The following is a 9,535-nucleotide window of genomic DNA, read 5'->3' as shown; positions in this document are numbered from 1 at the left end:
GTCAGCAGCTAACGGTTAACTTCATGATCGATTCATTTTGAAAAATTCCTTCTATTTATAAAAATGTCAGAAAATAGTAGAAAACCGTTCAACACAAGTTCCTGAAGTCCAAGGTGCTGTCTTCACAGAGCTTGTTTTGTCCAACACCCAAAGATATTCACTTTACAATGACATCACAAAGTGCCGTATTCTCACATTTTAGAAGCTGGAACGAGAGAATGTTTGAAAATGTTGGTTGAAAGAAACTTAAATGACTGGTTGCAGATTAATTTCTGTTCTTCAAATTACTTGATTAATCATCTAATTGTTTCAGCTCTATTCAGCATGACTTTTTCCAACTGTGTTATTTTAATCTTCAAACATCGTTTCAGCACTCTGAGCCTACATCAGGGTTGCAAATATGAAAACAAGCAAACTGCATTTATTTAATTTAAGTAACATAAGGGAAATTAAATACATTTAAAACATAAGACATTTCATTTTTTGTGCTGCTCCATTTAACAAGAAGTCACAGTAAGAGCTTACGAAGTATTCGTTACTAGTAAAATGTAGAAATATTTGGATGAAGGCGTTATTAAAGGAGTTGGAAGACGTAAATAACCTTTAAACTGTAAACTGAGCTTGTTTGGGTTTTGGACTGCCGGTTATTTAAAGACATCACCTTGGACTCTGGGAAACTGTGGTGGACACTTTTCACAGTTTTCTGACATTTTAAAGACCAAACAATTAATCAAGAAAATAATTTGCAGATTAATTGATAATGAAAATAAGAATTGTTTGTTGCAGCCTAGACGATGGGATCAGTCCAGTTGCAAAAGTTGAGCTGCTGTTGTAAATAATGTTTCACAGAGCGAGTGAATACTGCAACATTTAGAAACATGACCCACCACATACATGGAGGGTTCATACGGTCATGGAAAAACCTGGAAAAGTCATGGAATTGTCATGGAAATCCTGTATATAACTTCATTTTCCATCTACCAGGAAAAGTGTTGAACTGTGAGTGTGGCTGTGACTTTCTGTCCAATCAAAGATGTCCAACTGTGTGTCTTCCAGCTCTCTGTCAGCTGATTGGCCTCCTCCAACATGCTCCGCCCTCTGCTCCTCCTGTCTGCTCTCATCGGGCTGGCAGGTAAGCAACTACACGGCAGCCATTTTGAAACTCTACCCACAAGACGTGTTGAGGGACTTCAGTAGAACTAAGACAATAAATTAGCAAACATTCTCGGGAACAGAGCAGAATGACCTGAAGTGACAATGAAGTCAACTTTAAGTGCTGATAATCTGACATCTCTTTGTTTCTAAGAAGAAGAAGTAACTGAGTAATATAAAAAGTTTAGATTTATTGGTAAACAAATGCTGCTTTATTCCTTCATGAAGTCAACATTTGAATGTGCAGCCTTCCCTGCTGTCCAACAGGCTAACAGACTAGTCCTGACCTTGCATGTGTCTCTATCGTTTTCAGGTGCTCAGGAGACGGTTAGTGATTCTTCAGTGTTGGACATCAGCTCAGTTCCCATCACGTTTTATGGACAGAAGTACGAAAAACTCTATGTGAGTAGGATGAAGCCTGATGCTTGAGAATATCTTTCTTTGTTTCCATTTACTGTCATTATTCAACGTATCCTCATACAACGGTTCGAAGACATCTTAGAAAAGTAATGCACCATAATCCTACGAACGTCCAGCAACCGGCAACAGGTGTACCGGACCTTCGTCGTCATGGTAACAATAAACACGTGGTTAACATTGTGACACGTCGCAGTTTGGTTCGGTTTAGGCACCAAAACTACTTGGTTAGGTTTAGGAAAAGCTCACGGTTACGGTTAAAATAAGTAAGTTATGTTAGTAACTCACAGTAAGTCACGTGAACTCACGTGATTTAAGTACGTAACTTAAAATAACTCAACATTGACTTTCTGTTTCACACGGGACACAAACCCCAGCCTCCTGGGTGAAAGTCCTGTGTTTAACTCACCTGTTCACCTCCCTACATGGACTTTGATGCTCTTTATACTTCCTCATCTGACTTCCTCCTCTGATCCCGTCATAATTACTGAGGTCACTAGACGTCGCCGCCTAAAGCTAAATGTAACTGCCTCGTGGCTCCCTATCACGTGGGTTATATACGAATTATTGTGCATTACTTTTTGTAGGTATAACTACGAAATGTGAATGAGAACAGCCTCCATTATAGATGTTTGGTCTCCAGCTGTGGAAGAGATGATGTGTGCAGACTGAGGCAACGTCAGCTCCACAACAAGGCTGACAACTGACACATCTTTCACATATGGAGTGACAGTGACACCTGATGGTGATGATGATACACAGCTCAGGCTGACTGATGCAGAACTAATGCAAGAATCAGTGCCCTTAAAGTTCACGTTATACTAAACACTTAATGGATCAGTAAGAAATGAATGTCAAGTCACAGTTAAGTCACGTGTTAATCATCATGTGTGAATTCTGCCAGAGGTGCAGCTGATCAGCCTCTCAGCTCACTGACTTTAGTCTGATCCCTTCAGCTTCATACTGCTGCATGCCACACTCTCTCTGTTCATTGGTTCCTGTCCTCAGAGGGCAGCTGGACTTGATGCTGTCTGGCTGTCTCTTTAGCACAGAGTCTCATTAATATCCACTGCAGTGACAATGAGTCTCTGAACATCAACCCATGTAGCATCCTGAAGCAGAGTAAGAGCTCTGACTGAAACATCTGCAGCTCTGTGAGTAAAAGTTTGTTGTTTTGTAGAAAAGTTATTGTTGTTATTTTGCTTGTTGTGTCTCTCTCATTTTAACAGGTGAACATCAACAGTGAAACATTTACAGTCTGTTTCGACGGCTTTTTCACCCTTGAAAAGAGCCAGGACTGTATTGTGGGGCCTCCAGTCGATGAAGGCTTTGTTCTAGTCAATACACTTGCAATACCAACTGGTTTGAACAAAGCGATCCGTGACGCTCTGCCAACAATTAAGTCTGATCTAAAAGGCCGCGTGGAATTTGTGTTTTCTTCCGACGGCTCAGAAGTAAGTGTTGTTCAGTTCCATGACTAGATACATTTCACCGGTATTCGTGTCTACTGTTATGGATTAAATAAACTGTTTGGACACTCAACAAAACAAAAATTTTAGGTTATATCACATCAAAAACTTTTCTAAAAGCTTTTGGAGGAGGAAACTTCAGTCTAATAGTGTCTGTATCTCCTCTGTTGACTCTTTGAAACAGATTGAAACCTGTTACTCACTGATTATGGGACACAAGCGAAAGTGTCTGTCTCTCTGTTGACTCTTTACAGACACATTTTACGCTGATTACAGGACACAAGCAGCTCTGGTTGTTATGTATGTATTTGTGTGTGTGTGTGTGTGTGTGTGTGTGTGTATACAGTATATATATATATATATGTGTGTATATATATATACATATATATATATATATATATATATATACATATATATATGATGACTCCTAGTGGTGGTATAAAGAAAGACGCTGGCAGCAATGAAATGCTGTTATGCCCCCTCATTCTCCCAAACTGACATGAACGAGTTGAAGGCAACACATACACACTGCACAGATTTTCATCAGGATTGTCTTAAATCTCCACAAAAATGTATGATGAGAGAATCATTAGATGCTATAATCAAATCAAAGCTCTACACAAAGTTCTGTGTTTTTATCTTAATATGTATGAATTCAGTTGTCTCTGCTCTGTGATACTAACATTGGTTGTGTTTGATTCTGTCTAGGTGTTTGATGTTGTGGTCAACGGTGAAACAGTCTCTACACTGTATGTTATAGGACGTCGTATGTTCTTAGACATCAGCGGATGCAGACACTCAGGTAAAACAAAATGAAATATTATAATATTGATGTTTTGTTTTTTTCTTACAGTCTGTAAACTACTAAGTGAACTTTTTAACCTGATGTAAACCTTCTGTCACCTCTCAGGTGTTCTGTATAAACCTGGTGCAGTGATGAGCTCAGACCCAGAAACCTGCTCCAGTCTTGTCTGTAGTGAGACTGCAGTCTCCACGTCCACTGGCTGTCGCCCCCCATGGCGTGTGTGCGGCAACAACATGTAAATATGTGTCCTTCATATTTAGAAGAAAGAGCTGTGATGATATAGGGACTTGATGAGGACTTTTTAAACTTTATGTGTTTAGGGAGATTTCACTGAGAGGAATGCTCTCTTTTTTTTTTTTTATTTATTTTTTATTTATTTTTATTAGGAGTGCAAAACATACAACATAGGGTGAACACAAAACAACACCAAAACACAAAACAACAATAAAACAGCAATGAAAAAATAAGCAGAAATGACAATTAATAACGGGTAATAGTAGAAGTATTTAAATAGTAATAGCATGTATAATAATAATGATAATAATATTTTGTGATGACGGCAACAGTAATATCAATAATAATAACAGTAATAATAATAATAATAATGATAAAATGACAATAGTAATAATAATAATGTAATAATGAAATAATGACACATACCTAACACATACCACACCTCTCCTAGCTTCTGTGTCATGTTTTTTTTGTTTTTTGTTTAAAAAAAGAGGAACGCTCTCTTTGCAGATTCTTCAGTAGAAAGCTTTTAATGTGAAGCAGCAGATGTTGGGTTCGCATCAGCAGTAACTTAACACCGCTCAAATGCAGCTCTGATAGGAGCAAAGAGATGAGTAAACAGTGAGTCTGAGATCTGTTAGATAAAAGTAAGAACATTCATGTAGACGTGAACTAAACCACAGAGATTCAGTCACCGAGAGCTGGACGTGGACAGCCTGTTCTCTCTGTAAGAAGGAACATTTCAGGAGTTTTATTCTCTTGGCAAAACAAAAAACCCTCCAGCCAACATGGCCATCTAACTAAGTCACTTGGTGACCGTCAAACTACGGTGCAGAAAACAACAAACAAATAAGATATACAAACACCAACAGGGGGTGTGTGTGCGGTAGGCTGTGTGTTAGCAAACAGGTGAAGACAATGATTAGACAAAGAAGCTATTGGCAGGAAGTTCCCGCTACTGTGGGTGGGGAAGAAAGAGAGCGCTCAGGATAGCTCCCGAAATTTAGTGATCACTGCACTTTGCAATTAAAGCAGACTATAGCTAAAATAGAAAAATGCTAATAGGCTGCCAGTCAATTTAAAAGCAGCTGACACTTTATCTGTATCAGGACGAGGTTCTGACACAGCACAGGTTTCACTGGGTCACAAACTGTAACGTGGTTACTGAATTAAAATGGTAGCGCATTACACCAGTGACATGCTGGAAAAGGTTCCATAACAACAGTAAGACATTTCCCTGTAATACTGTAACAAATGTTGATTTTAGTGCTGAGTCCTTCAAGTCACTGCTGTTGGTTGATATGTGAGCCAGGTGTGTGGAAACGTTACAATCAAATATTATGTAGAGAAATGCCTAAAATACGTCTTAAATATGAACAGAAGACTTCCCTCCTGTAAATAGTTTGTTGGAGGGCCCCCTTGTGGCTGCAGCCCTCAACAGCAGCTCGTGATGATGCAGCTGTTGATGATGATGATGTTGTTTCTGTCTCTCTTCGCCTCCATCAGCTGCATTCTTGACCGCATCTGCACTGTGACCGGCCCCACTGTCATCGACTTTCTCGGCCAAGTTAACTCTGTCGACGATCGGTGTGCGTACTCTCTGATGTCGGGTTCTTCAGTCCCAGACTTAAACGTGCTGGCGAACTTCCAGGAACGCCGTCGTAAAGATGTGAGCTTTTTGGACAGTGTGACACTGCGACTGAACAAGACGGGTGTTCACATTCAGCTGGAACAAGGCGGGAGAGTTCGGGTAAGCTACCTACAGCCACAGTCATGCGTCAGTGTGGAGTTTGATCCAAAGTCCTTTGGTGTGTCAGCTCTCATCTTTCTTCTCAGTGACAGATGTTGTTGCTATAAAAACAGCCTGTTTGTGATGTTTGAATCAGTGTTTCCTCCACTCTGTCTCTCTGCTGTGATGTAGGTGGACAACAGCGTGCTGACCCTCAACAGCTCGGCTCAGCTAGTTCACGGAGTGGAGCTCTCTAAGGATCAAACTGGAGTCACTGCCAAGTTGTTGATCTCAGGCTTCAATACTGCTGTCTTCTTTGATGGCAACACGCCCAGATCCACTTCACAGGTACAGGAACTAAAATGAGAGCAATTGTCACACCCAGCTCTCATTTGGGGTGTCAGGAATGTAAACTCTGCTGTCCTTTAGTAAGCTGCTGTGTTCGTCCAGTTTGATACTGATCTGACTCACATTCTGTCCTGAACCTGTCCAGGACCTGCTGGAAAAGATCCATCTCTGCAGGGTTTGTGTGGCAACTCCAGCAGTTCTTTGAGTGAAGCGAGGCTCCCTCAGTACAGTGCCAGCAAGTAAGATCACAACCCACTGAATACTGTTGATGAAAGGTTCAAATGTGCTATATAGTTTGTTTTTGAAATTGAGTCATGTAAAAAATCTTGTCACTGTTTATCTTTTGTTTGACATTTCCACTACTTTAAATTGTTTTGGGCGCCTGTTGAGAAAGAAGAAAGGTTCCCCAGCCTTTTGACTTGTGGACTGAACCGAAGATACAAAGCCTACATGTATCTTTGCTTGAGCCCATATTACTCAAAAAGTGTCTTTGTGTTTGTATGAACAAGTCAGAGCAGGGGAACAGTCCTGACCCTGTGTTGTGTGTCGCCCCCTAGCTGTACGATGCAGTACACTGACACTGCTGACAGTACGATCAACTGCAACACGACGACTGAACGGTGAGCAGATGAATCCATGCAACAGGAAACGTCTCTCTGTGTTATACTTTCATGTCTGTGGTAGTGACATGTTAGTTGATCACATTTTGTGTGAACAGAAATCTGTGTGACATGAAACTTGGACGGCTGTCCTGTGTTTAGGTTTACTCCCAATTGTAGAAAGTAACACGACACTGACTGGACTTCATCCTTCTATCTCCCATTCTGTCTCTTTCTATCTGTGGAACAGCTGTAATCTCCTGAAGGAGGCGCCCTTCACCACCTGTCACAGCCACACCGACCCAAAGCCCTACATAACTGCCTGCACTGAAACTTTGTGCAATTATCCTGCAGTGGACGGTCTCAACTGTCAGTTCCTGGAGGCCTACGCCAGAGTCTGCAGCCTGCGCAGCAACGACAAACTGGCGGACTGGAGGTCAAAGGCCGGATGCTGTAAGACTTCTCTCTTTTCTTTTTGATGATAAAACATGTTGCCCAAGCATAAACATTAACAGAATTAACCTTAAAATAAATGTAACAAACTCATTCTCTTTGAATTAATATTTAAATAGTAAAGTCTGTGTATTGCAGTATATGAAAATAAAGGAGAAAGAAAACAAATGTCTGACATGAAAAGTTAGAGTTAAAGTTGTGGAGACTGTATTTCAATGTCCTTGCAGTCCTCGTGTGTTTGAGACAGAGTTAGTATAAAAAATGATCAATGTCTACACGGAACAGTGGAGATCAACAGCAACGCTGGTGAACTCCACAATTTTCTTTAAAGAATTCAGTCTTGTTTAGTGCAATTTTATTAATGTTTGTTATTAATATTCTCCACATGTCTGTCTGCCTCTGTCCCTCAGCCCCCCCTCAGGTCTTCTGTCAGGACAGGATCTGCAGTGCTCACGAGTTCTGTGCTGAGAAGACGGTCGGTGGTGAACACGGCTGCTTGTGTCGGGCCATTTTTGCCTCCCCGTACAGACTGACAGGCACTTTCGGTACGACAGTTGTGACACGAGGTCACGTGATTGACTTTCAGCACTCAGTTTGACTGAATGTTTGTCATCATGTGTGTTCCTCTGTAACATGGTCAGTGTTGTGTCAAAGTATTGATTTCCCTCATCTGGATGTTTAGGTGAGCAGACGGTCTGCGGGAAGAACTCTGGTTCAGTTACTCTGGTCGGTTGTCTCCTGGAGGAAAAAGGCATCGACTTCTCGTCCTTACACCTCAATAACCAGACCTGCACGGGTCAGATGAACGAGCTGACCCACATGTTGACCTTCAACTTCGACAGCAGCAACACCTGTGGGACGGTGGCCACGGTGGGTTCTCTCCTCTCAACAAGCAGCCAAATCTCTTCCAGCACTCTGCGGAGCTTCTCCTGCTCTTCTCTAGTCCGGGATCTTCCTGTGGCTTAGGCTTCAGCTCTGACCTCCTTATTTTCTAGTAATGTTGGTCATCTGTGAAGCTTATTCTAGCCAGTCAACACCTATAAAAGAATGTCACATTTTAAGGTTGTAATGTAAACAGTCTTGATAAACTCGTGAGGAACTTGTGCCGTAACAACACCTGAATCCCTGTGACCCTGCAGGCCGAAAACAACCAACTAATCTACAAGAACACCATCACGACCCAGAACAGCTCCTCTGACAACATCGTCCGCCACAACCAATTCTACATCGACTTCTCCTGCTTCTACACTCAGCCAGACATCAAGACTGTGGCCTTCAAAATCAAAGACAGGTGAGTGGTGGCTGGTAACTTTAGTTTGAATTACTTTGTGTTGTGAAACCCGTTGTTAGGAGGTTCGTGAGTATAAGACAGTGTGTGTGTGTGTGTGTGTGTGTGTGTGTGTGTGCGCTCTGCAGCTCTGTGATCCAGCAGATCGTATCTGGAGCTTGGAATTACACTTTGAGCATGAAGGCCTACACCGACGCCGGCCTCACACAAGCTGTGGAGTTGAGCACTGAAGTCCAGCTGGACCAGAAGATCTGGGTGGAGCTGAAGACTGACGGGCTGGATGCCGGCTTGGTCGCCGTGGTGACCGACTCCTGCTGGGCGACCAATCAGGCATCGCCCAATGGGAGTCTGAGATACGACCTGATCACGAACGGGTGAGAGGCACACAGAGGCGGTAGACGCTCGCTGCTGTTCCAAATGAAATTCGTTTTGCTTCCTGGAAACAAAGCGTGCTCTGATGTGATGTGTGTTCTCCTGTTTGTGAGCAGCTGTGCGAACCCCGCTGACCAGACGGTGAAGGTGGAGGGAAACGGACTGGGAACGTCCAACTACTTCTCCTTCAACATGTTCTCGTTCCCAGGAGCTCTGGTGACATCTACCTGCACTGCAAACTCAACCTGTGTGTCAGACAGAACAAGAGCTGTGCCCGGCACGCCGCCTCGCACCCAAACACACCACACACACAGTAAAGAAACCAGCTGCTCGACACTGTAAAACAGCCCAACACACATCCCATATTATGTGATCACAATGTCCCCGGGTCGATTCCAGCTGAGGACATTTGTTCCACGTCATCCCCCTTCTCTCTTTCCTCATTTCCTGTCCCCTCTCTATTATCCTCGTTAGAATTAATGCATAAAATGCCCCAAAAATCCTTAAAAATGCAGTGAGAACGACAGTTGACAGACGTGTCAGACTGCTGCTGAGCTTCCATCACCTCCACCAAAGACCTTCTGTTTACTGTCTGTCTGTTCACTCTTCTAGTCATGACCTGTTTGACATAAACTGCATCACTCTTGAACACTCTGCTGTAACATTTGA

The 9,535-nt window shown here is 42.4% G+C and overlaps 1 pseudogene; it reads left to right on the top strand.

The window, feature by feature from the left end:
• The first annotated feature begins 3,678 nt into the window (after nt 1-3,678).
• On the top strand, nt 3,679-9,183 carry LOC122870708 (annotated as a pseudogene).
• The last annotated feature ends 352 nt before the right edge of the window (nt 9,184-9,535 follow it).

The sequence above is a fragment of the Siniperca chuatsi genome, linkage group LG22 (genome assembly GCF_020085105.1).
Source record: "Siniperca chuatsi isolate FFG_IHB_CAS linkage group LG22, ASM2008510v1, whole genome shotgun sequence".
NCBI lineage: Eukaryota > Metazoa > Chordata > Actinopteri > Centrarchiformes > Sinipercidae > Siniperca > Siniperca chuatsi.
This window is presented reverse-complemented; position numbering and strand designations above follow the sequence as displayed.